At 35.5% G+C, this 24026-nt stretch overlaps 1 protein-coding gene across 1 annotated transcript in view; it reads right to left on the bottom strand.

The window, feature by feature from the left end:
• Positions 1-24026, bottom strand: part of SPAG16 (sperm associated antigen 16) — a 1101103-nt gene that overhangs the window by 196256 nt on the left and 880821 nt on the right. The gene's annotated exons all lie outside the window — the stretch shown is intronic.

The following is a 24026-nucleotide window of genomic DNA, read 5'->3' as shown; positions in this document are numbered from 1 at the left end:
TAGATGGACCTTTGTTGGCAAAGTAATGTCTCTGTTTTTTAATATGCAGTCTAGGTTGGTCATAACTTTCCTCCCAAGGAGTAAGCATCTTTTAATTTCGTGGCTGCAATCACCATCTGCAGTGATTTTCGAGCCCCAAAAAATAAAGTCTGACACTGTTTCCACAGTTTCCTCATCTGTTTCCCATGAAGTGATGGGACCAGATTCCATGATCTTCGTTTTCTGAATGTTGAGCTTTAAGCCAACTTTTTCACTCTCCTCTTTCACTTTCATCAAGAGGCTTTTTAGTTCCTCTTCACTTTCTGCTATATGAGTGGTGTCATCTGCATATCTGGGGTTATTGATATTTCTCCTGGCAATCTTGATTCCAGCTTGTGCTTCTTCCAGTCCAGCGTTTCTCATGATGTACTCTGCATAGAAGTTAACTGAGCAGGGTGACAATATACAGCCTTGACGTACTCCTTTTCCTATTTGGAACCAGTCTGTTGTTCCATGTCCAGTTCTAACTGTTGCTTTCTGACCTGCATATAGGTTTCTCAAGAGGCAGGTCAGGTGGTCTGGTATTCCCATCTCTTTCAGAATTTTCCACAGTTTGTTGTGATCCACACAGTCAAAGGCTTTGGCATAATCAATAAAGCAGAAATAGATGTTTTTCTGGAACTCTCTTGCTTCTTTGATGATCCAGCAGATGTTGGCAATTTGATCTCTGCTTCCTCTGCCTTTTCTAAAACCAGCTTGAACATCTGGAAGTTCACGGTTCGCGTACTGCTGAAGTCTGGCTTGGAGAATTTTGAGCATTACTTTACTAGCATGTGAGATGAATGCAATTGTGGTAGTTTGAGCATTCTTAGGCATTGCCTTTCTTTGGGATTGGAATGAAAACTGACCTTTTCCAGACCTGTGGCCACTGCTGAGTTTTCCAAAGTTGCTGGCGTATTGAGTGCAGCACTTTCACAACATCATCTTTCAGGATTTGAAATAGCTCAGCTGGAATTCCATCACCTCCACTAACTTTGTTCATAGTGATGCTTTCTAAGGCCCACTTGACTTCACATTCCAGGATGTCTGGCTCTATGTGAATGATCACACCATCGTGATTATCTTGGTCATGAAGATCTTTTTTGTACAGTTCTTCTGTGTATTCTTACCACTTCTTCTTAATATCTTCTGCTTCTGTTAGGTCCATACTATTTCTTTCATTTATCAAGCCCATCTTTGCATGAAGTATTCCCTTGGTATCTCTGATTTTCTTAAAGGGATCTCTAGTCTTTCCTATTCTGTTGTTTTCCTCCATTTCTTTGCATTGATTGCTGCAGAAGGCTTTCTTATCTCTCCTTGTTATATATAACCTTAGTGCTATCTAAGGAGTTTTAAAATGATTTAAAAAACCTGCATGGGGGTCAAGAACTGAGAGCTAGAATCGGTCATGGAATAATTGACTAGCTCAAAACAGGGAAAAGAGTACAACAAGGCTGTATATTGTCACCCTGCTTATTTAACTTATATATAGAGTACAGAAAGTAAAATGCAAGGCTGGAGGAATCACAAGCTGGAATCAAGACTGCCAGGAGAAATATCAAAAACCTCAGATATGCAGATGAATCAAAAACTTCAGATATGCAGATGATATCACTGTAATGGCAGAAGAGAAGAGGAACGAAAGAGCCTCTTGATGAATGTAAAAGAGGAGTGGAAAAGTTACCTTAAAACTCAAAATTAAAATTAAACACTAATTTTAATGTCACATCCAGTCACATCACTTCATGGCAAATGGAAGGGGAAAAAGTGAAGTGACAGACTTTATTTTCTTGGGTTCTAAAATCACTGTGGATGTTGACTGCAACCATGAAATTAAAAGACACTTGCTCCTTGAAAGAAAAGCTATGACAGATCTAGACAGTGTTTTAAAAAGCAGAGACATTACTTTGCCAACAAAAGTCCATCTAGTCAAAACTATGGTTTTTCCAGTAATCATGTATGGATGTGAGAGTTGGACCCTAAAGAAGGCTGGATGCCGAAGAAGAGATGCTTTCAAACTGTGGTGCCAGAGAAGACGCTTGAGAGTCCCTGGGACTACAAGATCAAACCAGTCAATGCTAATGGAAATCAACCCTGAATATTTAGTGGAAGGACTGATGATGAAGCTGAAGACCCAATACTTTGGCCACAGGATAAGAGCTGACTCACTGGAAAAGAACTTTATGTTGGGAAAGACCCTTATGTTGGGAAAGACCCTTATGAGAAGGGGTTGACAGAGGATGAGATGGTTAGATGGCATCATCAACTCAAAGGATATGAATCTGAGCAAACTCAGATTTGGAAACCTGAGTCTGACATTTGGCATGCTGTAGTCCATGGGGTCATAAAGAGTCGGACACAACTTAGTGACTGAACAACAGCAACAACAAAGATGATTATTGTTCAAATCTGCATTTAGCACTTCTAGAATAAATTGATCAAATGAAATATAATCAGAAAAGTCCCTTCCCCCAATTCAGATCACCAGTGATTTAGGTAATATTTGAGTGCATCACTCTACTTTACAGTTCTCAATATTAAGACCTAAAATACTGTCAAAAAGTCTTCCATAGTTATTAATACCTTGACTGACCACTGAAATGGTCAAATGACCATTTGACCACTGAAATGACCACTGAAAACTCAAAATCAAATCCACGTATAATGTTGAGTTGTCAAATGAGATCATTAAAAAAGAAAACAAAAATAATAAAAGTAAACCTCTGTCAATTCTAGATAAAACAGTGAAATATTCCATACAAATAGACTACATACAAGGCAAAAGATACTATACTCTGAGATAATTGTAGATTAAAATTCTAAAATTTACCTTTCTTATTTCCAGAAAGGAAATCAAATAGCATAAACCATATGTTATTTTTCCTATAACGTCTACCTTAGTTATGACTACAAGGACAAGAAAGTGTATTTAAAAATGTGTATAAAAGGAAATATTCATTAGCACAAGCTAGCATATTCTAATAGCAGTCTTCTGTGATATTAAATGTTCCTCTCATTCATATTAAAATATATCAGTTTAATTTTAAAAAATTATGAAATATCAAATATTAAAATATGAAAACTAATTGTATGGTGTGTCTAATTACATTGCAAACAAATATAAAAAACTATTTAAAAAAATCTACATATAGTGTTCATTTTTTAAACAAAATAAACTATGTCAAATTTCACTCTAATTCATTGAAAACAAAACAGCTCATTGAATTTCTTAACTTTTAATTTAGCAGTCAAATTACATATGTGTACTATCACACTCTCTGAAAAAAATTAGATAATAATTCCTGATGTAACTTGACCATATGTTAAGAGTAAAGTAATGTCTCTGGAATCGCAAAAGTGATATAGTTTGTTAAGATTCTCATCCCTCTTTCTCAAACTCAATAACTTCCTTCTTCCTTTTCAGGTTCAATATTTTATTAGTATCTCTGGCTACGTGAGTCCCCCTGGCATAAATCATGGATTTTTATAAATTTTAATAGAATAAATCATAATTAAATAGAACCAGTAGTTCAAATAGGAATTTCAAAAGTGAAAACAGAAGAGTACTATGAGTATTATATAATACTTGTAAACTTAAAAACACAAATATTATTTATTTGACCACATCTTTTACAAAAAGATAGCATTTTGCCTTATTTTAAATCATGGATTTCCTTAGTCCATTATGATTTTTCATAAACAATATGACTTTATATCTAAGGTATTTCTTTAAGAAATCACACATCACAATACTGTTGCATTTAAAATATGCCCTTATAAAACTGATTCTGATCATTAATCTCTGTTCTAGATTGATTTGTGTACTTTTTTTAATCATAGGCTGGACTATACTTGAAATAAATTTATCAATAAATAACAGACTATCTCAAGCCCTGACCTAGTCCTGCACTCATTTCTTGCTTCCACTGAGCACTATTCTAGGACATGGCTGGCTGTTCCAACTCTGTTTAGCTCCAGTGAGTCAGGAAATGAAGAATTATTACAACATGGAAAACTGTAATGGTGGGCTGGAGCTAATCACTCAAAGGAGGCACTTGAACTCTTTGGCTACACTTTCAGTAAGACCTCTTGGATGAATGGAGTTATTCAATAACTCTGTCTACCAATGGCATTGATACCCAAGATGGTAGAGAGACAGCTTGCATCTGCTTAACCCATCTTGCTTTCAAAATATACTATGTACAATTTGGATAACAACAAGTGCCACATCTGCTCTTTCTGAAATGTCTGCTCAATGACTTCCCATTTGACATCTCCACAACAGGGGCCTCCCCCTTGGATATCAGATACCAAATTAGACTTGAGCCGTATTTTCCTGCCTCTTTTTAGATCTAGTTTCAGAATCTTGATGTCCTCTGCAGACTCTCTCACCTATGTTTCATGTCTATTGTACCAGCATGTACAAAGAGGTGTATTTTAATTCCCTTCTGGGAGCAAACTACTAAATTCATAAATACCAATTATTTATTAGCTAATTTTTAAACTATCAAAATATTTCTCCCTGAGAAAATTATTGTTTTTAACATGCAAGTTTAATGCAATAAATGTTTAATATCACTGACACATATTTATTTATATCTCATCTTGTTACAAGAAAGAATTTGAGACACAGTCAGTCAGAACTGTACCTAGCATTGACATTACTTGACTAAAGCGAAACTAGTATCATATATACTACAACTCAGTATTTTTATGAACTAACAAAGGGTTAGGAATATTCTTTGCCATCTTTGTTAGTCTATTAGCTACATGTTTTGATTAATGTAGGATTTAGTCTTATGATACAACACTGTCCAGAATCCGGTAACACTAATGCAAAACTATGTAATTTAATACACAAAATACTCTAATCACCATGGGTTCACTGTTGTAGCATAACTGCAATGGAGAACTATTGCATATCAAACCTTTATTTTCATTGTCTCACATACTGAAAATTTAGGGAAATCATTCTGATTTAGTTATATTTTACTCTATCTTCTCTGGTATATTAGGTATTTTCTATTTTTCTACATTTATCATGTGAAATGTTGGAATGTAAAAGAAAACTCAATATGAGTTGTATTCAGCAAAAATGGAATAGTTGAGCATTACTGTGCTGAACTTAGCTGATGTATGTGTGCTTGTGCATGGTGTCACTTCAGCTGTATTGGACTCTTTGCGACCTTACGAACTATAGCATGCCAGACTCCTCTGTCCATGAGGTTTTTCAGGCAAGAATACTAGAATGAGTTGCCATGTCCTCCAGGGGATCTTTCTGACCCAGGGATCAAACTCTTGTCACTTACATCTCCTGCACTGGCAGGTGAGTTCTAAAGAATTCGCCACGAGTGCCACCTGGGAAACCCCCTACGAAAAGGAAATATATTAATATTGTTAAGTATCCTCAGTAGAGCAGAAGGCACCATAGATTACACGTCTTTCATTACAGTTCATCTTACAATATGTTCAATGCTATCTCCACTTTTGCACTATGTAAATATTTTCTGATGGCATCAAGTCATCTTTTATATCTGCTTTCCCCCAAATATGAAATGATCATTGAACTATTATTTGTATATTTAATATGCTAAATTATAATGTTTTTAAGCAGAATGAGTGTATATTTAATGTTTATACTGTAAAATATTAAAAATGCTGTATTAAAATAAAAAAACTCAGTTCAAAACTTTTCTCTCAATTTCAAATATCTCTGTGGACAATGATCCTTCGGAATAATGACACTTAAATGGATGCACTTATCTTTAGATGAAAACTGGCAAGAAAATAAGGATTCGTGCTCTTCCTTACTCACATTGTTAGCTATTTTTATGGGTTAAGATATTTTTTCATCTATTCTACTGTAATAATATTCCAGGAAGTGGTCTTTGAATCACTTGCCAACCCTGCTTTCAAACTCAGAGCCAGAAGAAATGTTTCCCTACAAGCTCATTATGGTACCTTTTTTTAATAAGGTAGCATATTTTGTTTTATATAAAAATTACTAATTTTTTTTGGCCTTTCTCTTAGTAGACTACAAGATCTTTGAGGGTAAGGACTACGTCTTGCTTATGGTTTTATCTTTCATGCCTAACACAGTTCCTAATATATGATTTGTTGAAAGAATGTTCCATGGCAGGACCCCTGTAACTTAATTTTTTGCAGCCTTCCTTCTACCAAGGAAATTCTCTCCTATGGTCTGCTCTCAGTTAACACTGGTATATTGACTGTCCTCCCCCTATTTTCATGGAGACAAGTGTTAATGAAAGTCAAATCAGGTACTGGCTCTGACATCAATTTAGGTGTAGAAATTTGAAGAAGTTAATCTTTCTAAATTTTAGTCTTCTCAATTGTTGACGTGGATAATAATACTCTGAGTTTTAAATGCAGATTGTGTATTATAATTGAAATAGTGCCTGAGAAGGATAAACTACTCTACAGGACAGTGGTTGTTCAACTTTAGAATCACTTTGATGTCATTTGAATGACATTATTAAATGATGGCTGAGCACCATGCTTAAGAGTTTCTGACTCAGAAACTCTGGGGTTTGGGAATATGAATTTCTCACAAGCTCTCAGGTGTGACTGATGCTGTCAATGCAAAGATCATGCTTTGAGAACCACTGATACAGGGAACTGTTAAACATTTTTGTTTGCTCCTGTATTCACATCATAATCCTTTAATATTTACTTATTTGTTATTTTACTATCCTAGATGGATATGTTATTTTCTATTTCAATACTTAGTAGTTTGCAAACTTATATTTTGAAAACTTACTTAATAAAAAATGAGGTAAAATATTTTCTATCCATAAATTTTAATATATTAAAATGAAAAATTATTTGATCAGCTCTATAGCAAGATGAAAAAATATATTAAAGAACTTTTGAGAAAATGTTTTAAATGGTACACATATTGCATTATGATATAAATCCATGGGTCATAAAATACAGTTGAAACTTACAGAAAGTTAATAAAGTTGAATAACAATTAACTAACAGTATACTAAGCTCTTAACAAAACTAGATTTGGATCTTGAATTTAAACAGTCTGATACATTAATCTACTCGACCCACACTACTAATTGGAATGCATGCTCGCAGCATACTATGTGATAGACTTAGTGAAAGATTATTTCTTTGCCAGGGCATATTCAATATTCAATTATATTCTTGTTAATAATTTATCCTGCATAATAGAGAAAACACAGTAAATAACCATCTGTCTCCAGGAGCAGCTTTTATATTTACAAATAGACACAACATAGAATCTCAGCAAGAGACACGTAGAAAGAAAGAACATTCCAGGTTAACTGCTAAATAAAAGAATTTGCCAGACTTCTATCTTAAAATTGCTGCTATTCTTGGCCCCTAGTTTGGATAAAATAATGCCAACCCAAGATGGGATTACAAGGGGGAGAATATAGTATGTTAGGAAAGCTAAAGGTTTAGGGTGTACAGACACATGTATGTATAAACTTAGTTAACACACAGAACAAATTTTATTAATAACATGAACTCCAGCTATCTACTGGAAAGTTGGAATTTTCAAAATGGCCACCACCTATGGCAGAAAGAAGGGGACCGCTCAGAGGCAGCTACAGCAACTACCATGGGTAACCAAGAAAAGAGGGAAAGTTATATCATGACACAGAAAGTAGGACAATGCAAAGTCAATATGTTTGTTTCTGCACGACAGGCACGAACATATTGCAGTCTTGCCTGGGAAAGGAATTAGAACAAGAATGACAGGAGACTAAAACTAAATATTTTAGTATTTAGGAATACTAAAATAGATTATTAATATTGCTGGATTTTTAAACAAATTTTATCCTGAAAAGTATTTTAAGGTTAGGCTTCTCAGGTGGCTCAGTGGTAAAGAATCTGCCTGCCAGTGTAGGAAATGCAGGAGATGCAGGTTTGATATCTGGGTGGGGAAGACCCCCTGGAGAAGGAAATGGCAACCCACTCCAGTATTCTTGCCTGGGAAATCCCAAGGACAGAGGATCTTGGCAGGCTTCAGTCCATGGGGTCACAAAGAGTCAGACACGACTGAGTGACTAAAAACAGCAAACATTTTAAGGGTACTTGGCAGCAAATGCTGAAACAGTTCCTAATACTAACTTTAGCTTATTAATTTTGACATTACTGAGGCAGCAAATTATTCAGATCACGGTTTATATTCATAAGTTATACAGAAGACATAAGAATCTCTAAAACTTCTGTAGTCACTATTTGACCACAAATTAACTGGAATAATTATCAGGAGGAAAACAATTTAACACATTTTAGGCATGAAGTTTATATGATTTTTATTACTCAATTAAAATAACTGATATATTAAAAGCTCTCTCTGAAAAATATTTTATTGAACTTATTTATATTCTCTGGACTAGTTCTCTAGACTGGTGCACTGCTTTGTCTTTGAGATGTCCTTAAGATTAATCAACTTGAATTATTTTATTCATATTTATTGCTAATTTAGCTATTTTCCAATATCAACAAAGGCAAGTATGAAGTGAAGTGAAAGTCACTCAGTCGTGTCCAACTCTTTGCAACCCCATGCACTATACAATCCATGGAATTCTCCAGGCCAGAATACTGGAGTGGGTAGCCTTTCCCTTCTTTAGGGGTTTTCCCCAACCCAGGGATCAAACCCAGGTCTCCGGCTTTGCAGGTGGATTCTTTACCAGCTGAACCACAGGGAAGCCCCAATAGACAAATATAAAAGCCTAAAATATAAGAAAGCATAAAGTAAAACTTTCAAAGATCTGACTACTGAAATTTTAGGAAACAAAGCATATTTTAAAAGCCAGGGAATCATTATTAGCTGCTGCTGCTGCTAAGTTGCTTCAGTCGTGTCCGACTCTGTGCGACCCCATAGACAGCAGCCCACCAGGCTCCCCCGTCCCTGGGATTCTCCAGGCAGGAACACTGGAGTGGGTTGCCATTTCCTTCTCCAATGCATGAAATTGAAAAGTGAAATTGAAGTCACTCAGTCGTGTCCGACTCCCAGCGACCCCATGGACTGCAGCCCACCAGGCTTCTCCGTCCATGGGATTTTCCAGGCAAGAGTACTGGAGTGGGGTGCCATTGCCTTCTCCAATTAGCTACAAACTGCCTTTTAGTTTCTCAAAGACTGAACTGTTCTCTGAATAATCCTTGAGTTTCATGTTTTGCGATTTCTTATTTTTCAACTAATTGCTCAAAATATGACCTTATGAGATTCTGTTAATGTGTTTACCAAGGTAAAGTTTGAGAAGAGTGTGTACAAGTGCTTTAAACAGTCTTTAAATCATGTTACTATTCTGAGCACAGCAAACAAATTTTAGAGAGCAGTAAAGGGTCAAGATCAGGAATAAGGCTTATGTGAAGGCAACTTTAATACACAAGTAAACAGCAATTCAATATTTCATATATTGATATCCCCACCTCTCATGTCTTCAAAATATCCAGAATGCAGCCATTTGTTCCTGCCTCACCTGTTTCCACTCTGGTCCAACCCCCCATCCTCTCCCTCCTGGGTTATCACAATAGACTCCTTAGGTACTCATTGTCTACAGTCTAGTCTCAGGAGCAACCAAATTGATTCTTCTAAAATGTCTGACCTTTAAATCGATTCCTGTCTTACTCACAGTAAAACACAAATTCTGAGAAAAATTGGTGAGGCCCTACACGATTTGGTTCCATCTCCTTCACCCCATGCATTCTCACATTTTATTCACATATCTTGCCATCTATTCTAACATTGGCTAACTCCTTTTCTGTTGCGTTGGGCTTACTTGCCTCTCCTTGAACACTGGGGAACATGTTTCAACCTTAAGTTTTGATCTTGCTCCCCTTTCCATTTGCATGGCTTAAATAATACCTTATTAAGTGAGTCCTTTTCTAATCATTCTAGTATAAAAATTAGCAAATTCCTCCTTCTGCCAGTAACCTAGACCCCTTTCCCTGCTTTTTTCTCTCAACACCATCCATTGATACATGACATATTATGGCTTAGTTGATTTTTTTTTATTGTCTAACTGTCTGCCTGCTTCCATTATGACAAATGCCAGTATAATGTGAGTCCCTCGAGGTCAGAGTTGATTCTACTCTGTTTCATTGCTGCGTGCTTTGTGCTTAGAACATTGCCTCATCCATACTGGGTACTTGATAATATTTGCTAAACACATGAATGTTCATTTATAATATTCATTTGTTTGCTTTCAAGAAGTAAAATATTTAAAAACTTAAAATTTCCCAGGACTACAAAATGAACCTTAAGACTAAAGTTATTTGTCTTATTAAACAAAGAAGCAAACAAGTAAAGCTCTGTTCTCAGGGTAATTATTTGTACAGCTTTACCTCCAAAAAGTCTTAGTTCTGCAATTCTTTCCTCTATCTTAACTCAAATGTTTTTCATACAGCATATGTATTATTTATGGGTTGAGAAATTGCAAGTCTTTTTGAATGTGTCTGCTATAAAATATGTTTGCATTTGATAAATCTTAGACATTTTAATTTTAGACATATCAAAAATGTAGTGTATATATATATATGTATATATATATATCGGTGAAACCATACACCTCAATCACAATGATCTATCTTTAATAGAAATAACTAGTCTGTACTAATATATATTTTATAGAACACTTACTGTTTTGTATTAATTTTAAATAAATAGAGTAATTGTAAAACATCTGTAATTTAGCAAATTGACTAATATGAAAGAAAAGCTAAAGTATGGCTGTGGGGAGATGGCTTCACATCAGGACAAGGAACGTAGCTAAGAAATGAGAAGTCTTAAATAACTCAAAATTGCACTGTGTGGATAGTGTTTCGTTGACCCCAGGGAGGAAGATCAAAATCCTTAGCATGACATTCAAGATTTTTCATGGTCCTGGGTCAAAATGATAGCAGACCCACTGACACCTAGTCTTCGCACTTAAGTTCTCGACAAATTGAATGGCTTGCCTTTCTACAAAATGCTCTAAGTTTTATTGAGTTGCTTTACTCATTCTGTTCCCTATGGAAAATTTCTCATCCTTAGAAATCCATTTCAAATGCCTCTTCCTTTGGGCAGTCTTGCTCAGTACCTGGGGTTGAAGCATTCCCTCTTCTGATCTTTACACTTTATCAGTGTAAGACTCACTATATTGCAGTTTTTATGCATATGTCTGCATCATCCAGATACGGATAACTCTCTGAGAGTGGGAATCATCTCCTATTCATATGTACATATCCTGTACTGTATTAGATAAATGACACAATCACATTTGTAAAGTTGTAAATGGGAATAGATATTTTATTATAATAGAAACATCTTTTCCATAGAAAGATTCTATAGAATGTATAAGGAATTCTACAGGGAATATTTAAACAGTTATTTTTAAATATTTTTGCCAAAATTATTTTTACTGTTTTGATTTTTGCTAGTGAACAATTACTTCTTAAGTTAATCAAACTTTCCAATAGTTTGCATTTTATTGTTCTGAATGAAAAAGTTGAACATTACTTCTGTTTTTTTTAAAAATAAAAACCCTTCTCTTGTTCTCTCTTCATTACTACCTATTTGATTTTGTTTATATGCTATATGTATTCAGAAATAAGCTTCAAAGTAAACCTACCACAATAAAATATCATAGTGTGCCCAATGTGGAAAAATTACTACTCTAGGAAAATAAATCTTACAATAAAGTAGTATTCATTATTATAATGGATACTTCAGTGAATACTTCAATTTCAGCTTTTTGCTAATGACCTATATGCCCCAAGCCTTTCTGAAGAGCTTTCAATTTTTGAGTTAAGACTAAACATAGATTACCTCCCAGTGAGATAAAGTTCCCCAGGAAGAGCTGACTGAGCAAAAATAGTTCACAACAATGGAAATTTTTTAAAATATAGATGTTTATGATTATCAAAGGTTTTATCACGTTTCATGTTAAAAATAAAAGGAAAAACACCTGACATTATCCAGCAATGCTAAGTGAATGTCTTCTTGTCAAGGAAATGGTTCTCAACAAAAATGACAAAAACTGAAAACAAGATTCCGAACATTCATTCGGCCCAAATAAGTGGTATTTCACCTTATTTTCACCTTAGAAGTACCTGGGGAGTTTCCAAAAACACAGTTCAAGGTCCCATCTATATAGACTGCTATTTAATTGACATGGGGCTTGTGCACCAGGCATTTTATAGACATTCTAAACTTCAATAGGTTAGACAAGCCCAGGGTAAATATCTCTGGGGTGAATCTCTTAAAAATGCATGTTTTAGCCAGATTAGTCAGCTTTACTAAAAAAGATAGATGTTTCTGATAATTACATTAATAGCAATAGGTATTCTACATGGTAAACAACTATGTCATGGCAGGCACAACAGAAAAAATAATGTTTATTTTAAACAAAAAACATTGACTTGGTTTCTGTGTTTCACAGATTAGTAATAAAATTCTTATTTTTTTCCCCTGAGAGAAAAATGTCAAATTACAATTTGACTGAAAAGGGTTATGAACAAGAGTGTGTGTGGATGGCTAGATTATTTTGGACTTAACATAGGTACTCTTTCCACAGCATGCTATGGACAGCCAGTGTCTTAGTTCATGCTTCTATAACATAATACCGTAGACTGGCTTATAAACAGCTGAACTTTATTTCTCTCAGTCCTGGAGGCTGGAAAGCCCAAGATCAATGCACTGGAAGAATCAGTGTTTGGTGAAGACCTATTCCTGGTTTATAAAACTCACTGTACATCTTCTTACTGTAACCTTTTAGGGCAGAAGTGGAGAGGGAGCTCTCTGGGGTACCTTTTATAAGGGTACTAACCCATTCATGAGAGAACCGTTCTTAGAATCTAATAACCTCCTGAAGGCTAATCTTAAAACCATCAAATTAAAGGTTAAGATTCCAATGTATGAATTTTGGGAGGACATAAGCTTTAGTCCACTGAAGCAAGGGAACTAAATTCTTAACACATACTAAACTTTCAGTTGGCTGGTAAATAATCAAAGCTATTATGCAGAAGACATGGTTGTACCCATCACATCCAGTATCACTGAATATAACTCTGGATATCTGAATATCATGTATATTTTTTTAAATGAATATTCAGATGTGTCCCAATTCTTTTATGTAATACTGGATTGGCCAAAAAGTTCATTCAGGTTTTTATGGTACAGAAAAACCTGCACAAACTTTTTGGTCGGCCCAATATTTTGCAATCGGTACTTTACTAATTCTAAAATAATTCTTAAATAGTATTGACTGATTTTTTAAATTACAGTACTACACACAGCAAAAACAAACCAAGGCAAATGACTTTTTAGAGACAACACCAAAGGTACAACCTGAGAAATAACTGATAAGCTGGACTTCATTAAAATTAAAAACTTCTGCTCTGTGAAAGACAATGTCAAGAGAATGAGAAGACAAGCCACTGAGTGGGATATAGTGCTTGTAAAACACATATCAGGTAAAGGACTGTTAATGAAATTATACAATAAGAAAACAGTCTGATTAAGAAATGGCCAAAGACTTTAACAGATCCCTCACCAAAGATACATAGATGGCAAATAGACTTATGAAAAGATGCTTCACACCATGTATCATCAGGGAAATACAAATTGAAACAATGAGATACCTCTACGCATCCACTAGAATGACCAAAATTTAGAATACTGACGATGCTACACAATGGTGAGGGTGTGGAGCTCTCATTCTATGCTGTTCGCAATACCAAATGATGCAGCTACTTTGGAAGATATTTTAGCAGTTTCTCACAGAACAAACCCTACTCTTACCATATAATCCCACAATCATGCTCCTCACTTTCAACGTAAGGGAAAGGAATGCTTATGTCTACACAAAAACCTGCATATGGATATTGATAGCGGTTTTATTCACAACTGCCAAAACTTGGGAGCAACCACGATGCCCTACAGTAAATGAGTGGAATAATAAACTGATATATCCAGGCTGTGGAACACTATTCAGTGTAAAAAGAAATGAGCTATCAAGCTATGAAACACAGGGAGGAACCTTCAATTCACATTATTAAATGAAAGGAGACAATCTGAAAGGACTACATACTGTATGATTCTAACTAGATAACATTCTAGAAAAGGCAAAACTATGGAGACAGTGAAAAAGAGTAGGGGTTGCCCAGGTTATTGAGGGGGAGGGAAGGGAGAGAGAGACAGGCAGAGGACAAAGTATTTTTTAGGTCAGTGAAATGCTCTGTATTATTACTATAATGTTGGATACATGACATTCTACATTTGTCCAAACCCAGAGAACGTACAGGCCCGAGAGTGAACTCTAAGGTAAGCTAAGTACTTTGGGTGACTGTGATGTGAGAACGTTGGTTCATCAGTTATTGTCAAGGACTGTTTAACAGGAGGATTCCTACGTGCTGTTTCTCATGAATCCTCTGTGCCTTATCAGTTTCTGGCAACAGAAACGAGTGGAATGGCACGCTGCTCCCAGGACTGAGGTCACAAGATGAGACGGGCTTCAATCTCCTTCAGTAAACATTCTCCTTATGACAAAACTGCTTAGTCTCTATCCCCTTTCTTCAGATATGGATTGTCTACTGACCTTGTGACCATTATTAATCCCTTGCTCCCTTGGTAACGGTTGCTGTAGGTTCGGTTTTCTGATCTTTATCACTGTCGAAAGAAATTTCTTGTACAACAGCCTATATATACCCAACTTTTTCACTTTCCTCTTTCACTTTCATCAAGAGGCTTTTTAGCTCCTCTTCACTTTTTGCCATAAGGGCGGTGTCACCTGCATATCTGAGGTTATTGATATTTCTCCCGGCAATCTTGATTCCAGCTTGTGTTTCTTCCAGTCCAGCGTTTCTCATGATGTACTCTGCATAGAAGTTAAATAAGCAGGGTGACAATATACAGCTTTGACGTACTCCTTTTCCTATTTGGAACCAGTCTGTTGTTCCATGTCCAGTTCTAACTGTTCCTTCCTGGCCTGCATACAGATTTCTAAAGAGGCAGGTCAGGTGGTCTGGTATCCCCATCTCTCTCAGAATTTTCCACAGTTTATTGTGATCCACACAGTCAAAGGCTTTGGCATAGTCAATAAAGCAGAAATAGATTCATTAGGCACAGTGAAATATCTTTCTTTAAACTGTGTGCTTTTTTTTTAAGTGAATACTGTTAAAGTGTTACACAGATGTACCTTTGATTTTCTTTATCTTTATTAAGCAAAAGAGGATGAAAAATAAAATCACTGGAGAAAACAAAGACAAATGACAAGCTGGTCAAAGGGAATGAAGGTGAAAATCCTCACTTATCAAACAGTTAGACAAGTTACAAAGAAAACTTCATCATTCTGTAAGTCTATTTAAAAATAGTCTGGCTTTGCCCAAAATATTTGAAACATTGTAAAAAAGAAAAAATAAAAACTAGTTCAAGGAGTTAAAAACTTTCTGTAGAATAAGAAGCAAAAAAAAAAAAAAAAAAAAAAAAAAGCATTACATACACATACAAAGTTTCAGTTAAGAAAGCATTAAAAAATGTGAACTTGATGAGTATTTCTGATGAGGGATTCTAAGATGCAGACACTGATTTAGCCAAGATGCTGTTGAACTTGTTTGACATCCAATTCATGTCAACGTATGGCAAAACCAATACAGTATTGTAAAGTAAAATTTAAAAGATAAATAAATAAGTAAATGTAAAAGAAAAAAAATAAAAAATAGGAAATGTAAAAAAAAAAATAAAGCAAAGTAAAGGAATACATTGGCTTTCATAATTAAAACATTGGCGGTGGGGAAGAAGTTCCCAAAATCCTAGATAGAAAGACTACCCTGAAGGTATGGAGATGGAATCACTCCCTTTCAACTATATGGAAAAAGAATGGTGTAGGAGTATTCCCTTAAAATATAAAGAATAGCAAGAAAATAAAATCTGTCCATCATATGGCATATCATTTTTACCATGTTAATTTTATTTTGCTTATAAGTAAAAAGCTGCTTGAAGATTAATTCATTAATCCCTATACTTGTTTAAGGTTTACTGTTTCCCTGACACTACTCTAAGAATTAGAGAGGAAAAAAAAAAGCCTAACAGATGCCTTTGGATCCCTGAAATTTGCAACCCAGTTTTGACATATTCGACTATGACATTCCATTATAGTAGTATCTACAGAACACAGAAGGTATGTTTAATTCTGATTAGATGTGAGAGGTGTGACTGGGGATTCTGAGTTGGATTTTGCTGAGGGTTGGGATGGTGGCAATATAACTTTCAGGTTATATGACTCTTTCTATTGAGAATGTGGAGAATTTTATTGATTAAAAATTAACAATCTCAAGTGTAATTAACTTAGTCAAACATTAAGCATTTCATTACCTCAAGCATATGGTAGTTTGATAGCCAGTCCAATATCTGACACCATATTATAACCAGTCGGAAGAATCAAGCAAGTTTTAGATGGCTGTGGACAGGCTGAGAAGCAAAGCTGAGTTTTTGGGGGGTAAAGTTTCTATACAGCTTAGATCATCTGGATCAAAAATTCTTCTTCCCTTTAAGACTACACTATGATTTTATAAAATTTAGTTTAAACTCTATTATCAGTAACTATTTAAACTTCATCTTGTAATAAGAAAGTTTACACATTTTTTGAAAGCCTTGTGCTTCTTTTAATGGTTTCCCTTGTGGCTCAGATGGTATAGAATCAGGAGACCAGGGTTTGATCCCTGGGTCCTATTAAGTTTATTTTGAAGTTTTTTTTTAAAATAAATTTATTTATTTATTTTAATTGGAAGTTAATTATTTACAATATGTATTGGTTTTGCCATACATCAACATGTATCCGCCACAGGTATACACGTGTTCCCCATCCTGAACCCCCCTCCCACCTCCCTCCCCATACCATCCCTCTGGGTCGTCCCAATGCACCAGCCCCAAGCATCCAGTATCATGCATTGAACCTGGGATGGCAAGTTTATACTCTTTAAGGTGCCTTCATCAGTTAATGGCAAAGAAATAGTTGGTTTAGTTTTTCAGATAGAATAATCATCTGTGAGCTTGCCACACAGAATAATATTGAAAATTCAAGTAAATTACAAAAATGCAGAGGGAAGCTAGCAAGATTTTTTTTTTTCCTAAAAATTTGGAGACTTTCATGGAATACAATGTTGTGCTGTGTAACATACACGTCCAGTTCTCTTCTAGGCTCTATCCCCAGTGTCTAAAATAGTAACTTGAACAGAGCAGGTCCTCCATGAATTATCTTATTTTTTCTTGTCATCTTTTTTTGTGATTGGAATTTGTAAGAAAGTATAAAAATAGCAAAAACTTACATAGCCCTTTATAAATGCCAAGCACTTATTCTAAATCTTTCAAATACAGTCCTTCATAGATCATCTTAAGTTACAGATAGCACAGAAAACTGTACATAATCAGAAAAAAATTACACATAATATATAAATAATGCTGGCAATATCCCCATTTGATAAGTTATTTCTGTTTTGCTTTGTCACATGCTAAGTTGCTTCAGTCATGTCTGACTCTGCAACACTATGGACTGTAGCCGGGCAGGCTCCTCTGTCCATGGGATTCTCTAGGCAAGAATACTGGAAGTGGGTTGACATTTCCTCCTCCAGGGCTCTTCTTGACCCAGGGATTGAACCTGTGTCTCTTACCTCTCTTGCACTGGCAGGCAGGTTCTTTACCATGAGCGCCACCTGAGAAGCCCTACTTTATAATGGTTTTGTAAATATTACTTAATATAAGTAATAATTAATAGTTTTAGTGTCTCCTAAAACTTAGATTTTAACCAAAGATTACAAAAGCACATCAAGTTGAGAATTAAAAACAACACTAATTATTCTAAATTGAATTTAAATATTAATTCCATACAATAGATAATGTTTTTCAAATGCTCAAATTTATGAATACCACAGTTATATCTATTTATCCTCATAAAATATAATACATTTTAAATTTAAGTGATATCTTTGGATCTTTTATTATTTCATAAATATTAGACTGAAGTGAAATGTGGAGGGGTTTTCTTCATGTTTTTTAAATAAGCATCACACTTTAGATAGTTTCACTTTCTATTTTGTTTCCCTACCAAGGCTGGTAGTTGGCTTTTCAATTCCCCATGGTCATTTTCGCGAAGCAACAAATACTCTCCCAAATCCTAAGACTTCTAAAAGCAGTTGCCCCCAGAAGAGCGGCCACTGGTGAATTCTGCTGGGCTGGTGATGCTGCAGATCCACTAAGCTCACTTGTCACGTGACTCAGTCATGCCAGCCTTGATGTCTTTTCCAAACTCATGCCTCAACAAAGCTATGAATGATTACATGCCATGCATCTTCACGACCACTTGTGAAATGGCAAATGTTAAATCTGCTAATTTCAAGGATCGACAGTATTTAGTAATAAAGAAGATTTACCCCCGAAATGGAGTATAGCAGAACTTCCACAGCGTCAGTATGTGAAAATGGAGTCTGTATGGCCAAGAAGGCACTGAAATGGACCCAGGAGGCCCCTGGGGAAGTGGGGTCTGTGCACATCTCCCTCTGGAAGGAACGTGAACTTTGAACAGCACCAACCTGCAAGACTACAGCATCCTGAAAATTGTTGAGGCTCAGAAGGTAAAGCGTCTGCCTGCAATGCCGGAGACCTGGGTTTGATCCCTGGGTCAGGAAGATCCCCTGGAGAAGGGAATGGCAACCCACTCCAGTACTGTTGCCTGAAAAATTCCATGGACAGAGGAGCCTGGTAGCCTGGTAGCCTATTCAAGTCTGATAGGGTTCTTGTATATATTATTTTTTTACCATTCACAGGGTCGCAAAGAGTCAGACATGACTGACTTTACTTACTTAATAAATTTTCACCTAGTAACAACCATAGCAACCAATTAGTTACAGTTTCGATCTGCCAGCACCAATCAAGATTCCTGCAGCACAATTTATATAAGCTTCCTCCTTTTCTTTCAAAAACTCTTCAGCTTTAAAATCTCCTCATTTGGGTTTCTGCCTGAACCTGTGTCTTCTGAACTGCGATTTAACTCCAAAGAAATGTTTTTGTTGCCTTATAGCACTTGTTCTTATTTCTTGGTCAACAAATGTGTCATTACAAAGTAGCTTCTTTCCTCTCTTTCCATCTTCCTTTGTCAAATAAGTGTGGACTAAAGCTCTGATGATCTTGGCAGGAGCAAAGTGTGTGTGGGTTATAACACCACAATGGAGAGATCACCAGGTTAAAGGCAGCTTTAGGGCAAAAGGTAGGTCTTCAGTATCTTCAACTCCTGTTCAAGTTTCCCAGGTATGACTTGAAGCCAGGGCTCTAAACAGTCTGCTCTTCTCTTTATGTCTATTCTCCAGAACATCAATTCTCAAAATGTGGTTTCAGGACTTCTTAGGGTCCTCAGGACTTTTTTAGGAAGACCTTGAGGTCTTCCGTTTTCTTACCACAGATCTGTGTAAGCATTCATTTTCTTTCTATTCTTCAACCAAAACAACATATTGCAAAACACTGATTGTGGAAGCAGATATTAGAATCTTAGATTTCTTATGCTAGATGTTAAAGAAGTTTGAGAAATGTAAAACAATACCAATCTTCTAACTTTTTCTTTTGTTTTGTAAAGGTACAGATTTTTGTAAAATGTTTGTTAGGATGTAAAGAGTTCATTATGTTTATTTAAAATAAATTGATAAAGATGTATTTTAAAATTACACATACATTTAAATATTAATTCAAAATATAGTATTAAAATATATAATATAAATAAGCAAAAGATTTTTGGGATCCTCAATAATTGTTAAGGGTGTGAAGGGGTTTTAAGAATGAGAAGTTTAAGAACCACTGCCCTAGAAGCAGCTTCAAAGCCACTTCAGAGGTCAAACAAAAAACCATGAATCAACTCTCAGAGAGCCCACTTCATCAGAACATGTTATGAGGCATGTCCTTACATTGCCTTTTCCTTTTTCCTCATAGCTGTTTTATGAAGTAGTTCTTGTCACTCACATTTTCTGATGAGAAAATTGAGGAATATAGCCATTAAAAAATTAAGAAACATAACCCCTTAAATGTGTGACCTATTCTTTTACCTTGTGGAAAGTGCGTGTAGCCTAGTGGGGGGTTATTGAAGTCTGATAGGGTTCTTGTATGTATTGCTGTTTTGTTGTTTAGTTGCTAAGTTGTGTTTGACTCTTCTGTAATCCCATGAACTATAGCCCACCAGACTCCTCTGTCCACGTGATTTCCCAGGCAAGAATACTGGAGAGGGATGCCATTTCCTTCTCCACTTGTATGTACTAAGCACTATTAAAAGTGGTGACATAAACTTTTTTAAAATGTATTTAGTTTGGAAGCAACAGTTTAAAGCCAGTTAGACTGATAGGAATCTGACTTTGGGAGCACAATGGTATTTAAAGCATTAACATAATATAATCAGAGAAGGTCACATACATGCTTTCAAATATGCAGAGGCCTTTCTTTATTTTACAACTTCTTATTCTTTTCCCTTTGCATTTCCCCAAGCCAATTAAAATGCAAACACAGGAGTCTTGCTAAGAGGCAGCAAGACAAGTGACACAGGGGATAGCAGTAAAATATGACTGCCAAATGTATGCAGAGTAACACGAATAATTGGATTTTTAAAGTCTGAGCTTTTCATGCTTTACTCTTTATCTCCCATTAGATCAATCAGTGCTTTACTCTATTTATATCTAAATTGTTAACCTTCTCGAAATTTTAATAACTAAAACTTTATTAACACTTTTATTAAAATGTGCTGCTGCTGCTGCTAAGTCACTTCAGTCGTGCTAAATCTGCCACTTAGTTCTTAAAAATCATGTTCCTTATCTGAAATAATGGATTTTAATGTCTGATGAAGTTTGTATTTGTTAACCTATAAAATGATTGGAAAAATGACCCTATAATTTAACACTGTCTTAATCACATTTTTGTATACCTCATGCTGATTCAGAATGCCTATGCAGAACTGTATTATCCATATCTCTTTAACACGATAACTTCAACTAATGAAAGCTGAGTTCAAAACTATTCTTCTTAATGTTCTTAATTGTTTTCCAGTGTTGACTGTATTAAATATTCAAAACATTTAGTGTTAAATATGCCTGTCTGCATTTTACAATTAACATGAAGTTGTACATATCTCACTGCAATAATTCATTTATGACAAACCCATAAATCATAACATCATATTAAACAGTGAAAAGATGAAAGCATTTTCTCTAAATTTGTAAATGAGACAAGAATAAAGAATATCCACTCTCACCACTTCTATTTGCAAAGTGTTAGAAGTCCCAGCCACAGCAATCAGGCAAGAAAAAGAACTAAAAGGGATCCAAATTGGAAGGGAAGAAGGAAAACTGCTATTGTTTGCAGATAACATACTTTATATAGGAAATCCTAAATTCTCCATCTGAAAACTATTAGAATAAATGAATTTAGTAAAGTTGTGGGATATAAGATTAACATGTAGAAGCCTGCTGCTTTTCTATACATTAAAATCAGAAAGAGAAAACAAAAAGTCACATTTAATAATGCATCAAAAAGAATAAAGCATATAGGAATAAACTTAATCTTGGACATAAAAGACCTATACGCTAAAAACTATAAAACACTGATGAAAGAAACTGAAAATCATATAAAGAAATGGAAAGTACCCCATGCTCTTGGATTGGAAAAATTAACATTCTTAAAATGGCCATACTACCCAAAGCAATCTTTAGATTTAATGCAATTCCTATCAAAATGCCAATGACATTTTTCACAGAACTAGGACAAATAACCCTAAAATTGATAGAAAACCACAAAAGACCTCAAATTGCTAACAATCTTGAGAAAAAAGAATGAAACAGAAGGTATAACCTCTCTGACCTAAAACCATACTACAAAGCCACAGTAATTAAAACAGTATGTACCAGCATAAGACAATGGAGAAGAATAAAGAAGTCAGACAAAAAAGAAAAAAAGAAACGCCCTGCCTTTGGGGTCAATTTATCTACAACAAAGGAGGCAAAAATCTACAATGGATAAAACAGTCTCTTCAATAACTGGTGCTGGGAAAATTGGACAGCCACATGTAAAATAGTGGGATGAGAACATTCCCTCACACCACATATTATAAAAAACTTAAAATGGCTTAAAGATCTAAATATAAGACCTGAAACCATGAAACTCATAGAAGAGAATATAGGCAGAACACTCTTTGACATAAATTATAGCAATATAGATCAGTCTGCTAAGGCAAATGAATGGTCTTATGGCAATCAATATCTATCCTTAACATGCTTCTTTTTTTAATAGATCCCTGTAAATAATGATCCTAATCACCTCTCAGTTGTATTATTTATTCAGTCTGTCTTCTATTTTGTTTTGCTTTTCTGCTTTCTAACTTCTTCCTATCTCCATTTAACCTAATATCTTAAACAGTTTTATCATGTCTGTGCCACAGTCAAACATTTCATTATCTTGGCCTTTTGTATCAAGTTCAATTTTATCTAAATAATGCAATCACCTAAATATACCCAATATTCTCTCATTATCCTACCAATTGTGCTTAGTCACTCAGTCATATCCAACTCTTTGCGATCTCATGGACTGTAGTCTGCCAGGCTCCTCTGTCCATAGGATTTTCCAGGCAAGAATACTGGAGTGGGTTGATATTCCCTTCTCAATTCTATCAATTACACTTCTGCTAATTTTATTGTCATTGGGCATGAATCTTAATTCCTAACTCCAATACTTTATATATCATTATTTGCATCTGGAATAGCTTTTCTCAAACTTTTTGGAATTAGTATCTGTTAAGTCTTTCAAAACTAACTAACCTTCTCAATTTTAATTGAAGAAAAGAGGTCAGATCTTGGGAACTAAACCAGGAAAAAAAAATCTGTATGGATTAGGATATAGAGTGAGCCATGACGAAGATGAAATTAACCTAAAATGAAGGGAGAGGGAAGAACTGTTTGACAATACTGACAAATGAAGTTTATAGTGATGGCTGATAGATAAGTGGATTGTAGCAGGTAGAACTGTGTCAAAAACCAGAGTCCATCTGGGACCAGGAAGAGAGTAATGGTGTTACCATTGCAGCAGAACAACTGTGAGAAAGGAAGCTAGTTGTTTTAATAGGAGTTCACTTTCCTTCACTCTTTTTTTTCCAGTTATTCCACTTCGAGTGAAAAACAAATCGAGCCATGGTAAGGTGAGGCTATTCAAAGGTCCAGAGAAAAGAGATTTCTTCCAATGCTGGGAAAAGGGACAATTATAACAGACCTCTGTGACTATAAGAACTTAGAGCTTCTCAAGAGCTATACAAAAGAGAAGCCCTTTTATAAAGAAGAGTAAACAAAGCCAAACAGAACCAGGTATGGGCAAGTGGGATGAAAAGCTGGCACAATAGTACAGTAGGTCAGAGAATGTTTTTCCTGAGGTCAGTCTACTCTTAGGAGAAGGTGTATGCTGGCTCAGGCTGAAAGTGAGCTGAAGCTCAGGAACTTGGAGGGAGGACAGAAACTTAATCAAAGTGTGGTTAATAAACATTTTGTTCTAATTGATTAGTGGGGATAAGAAATTCATCTAGTCATTTCTTAGACAAAGGATGAGACCTGGTGGGTCTGTGTTCAGCCTTGTCTTAGGTAAATGAGGCAGGGCAGGGGCATCTGTGAAACTTGTCTAAATTAAACTTGGAAGAAGATTGCTTTCTTGAAGTAAGTCTTTGTTTCTAGAACAAAGAAGGGTGAGGACATATCTTAACCTTCAAGTAAAATTCAATATTATTACCACTAGCATCAGAGAAGGCAATGGCAACCCACTCCAGTGTTCTTGCCTGGAGAATCCCAGGGATGGGGGAGCCTGGTAGGCTGCCATCTATGGAGTTGCACAGAGTCAGATATGACTGAAGCGACTTAGCAGCAGTAGTACCACTAACATTCATTAAGTTTCTTCTAAGGGCCAACTGGGGTTTCCCTGGTGGCTCAGTGGTAAGAAATCCGTCTGCCAATGAAGGAGATATGGT

Source organism: Budorcas taxicolor, chromosome 2 (assembly GCF_023091745.1).
Source record: "Budorcas taxicolor isolate Tak-1 chromosome 2, Takin1.1, whole genome shotgun sequence".
NCBI classification, from domain to species: Eukaryota; Metazoa; Chordata; class Mammalia; order Artiodactyla; family Bovidae; genus Budorcas; species Budorcas taxicolor.
The sequence above is the reverse complement of the archived record's forward strand: the minus strand, read 5'-3'. Positions and strand labels throughout refer to the sequence as shown.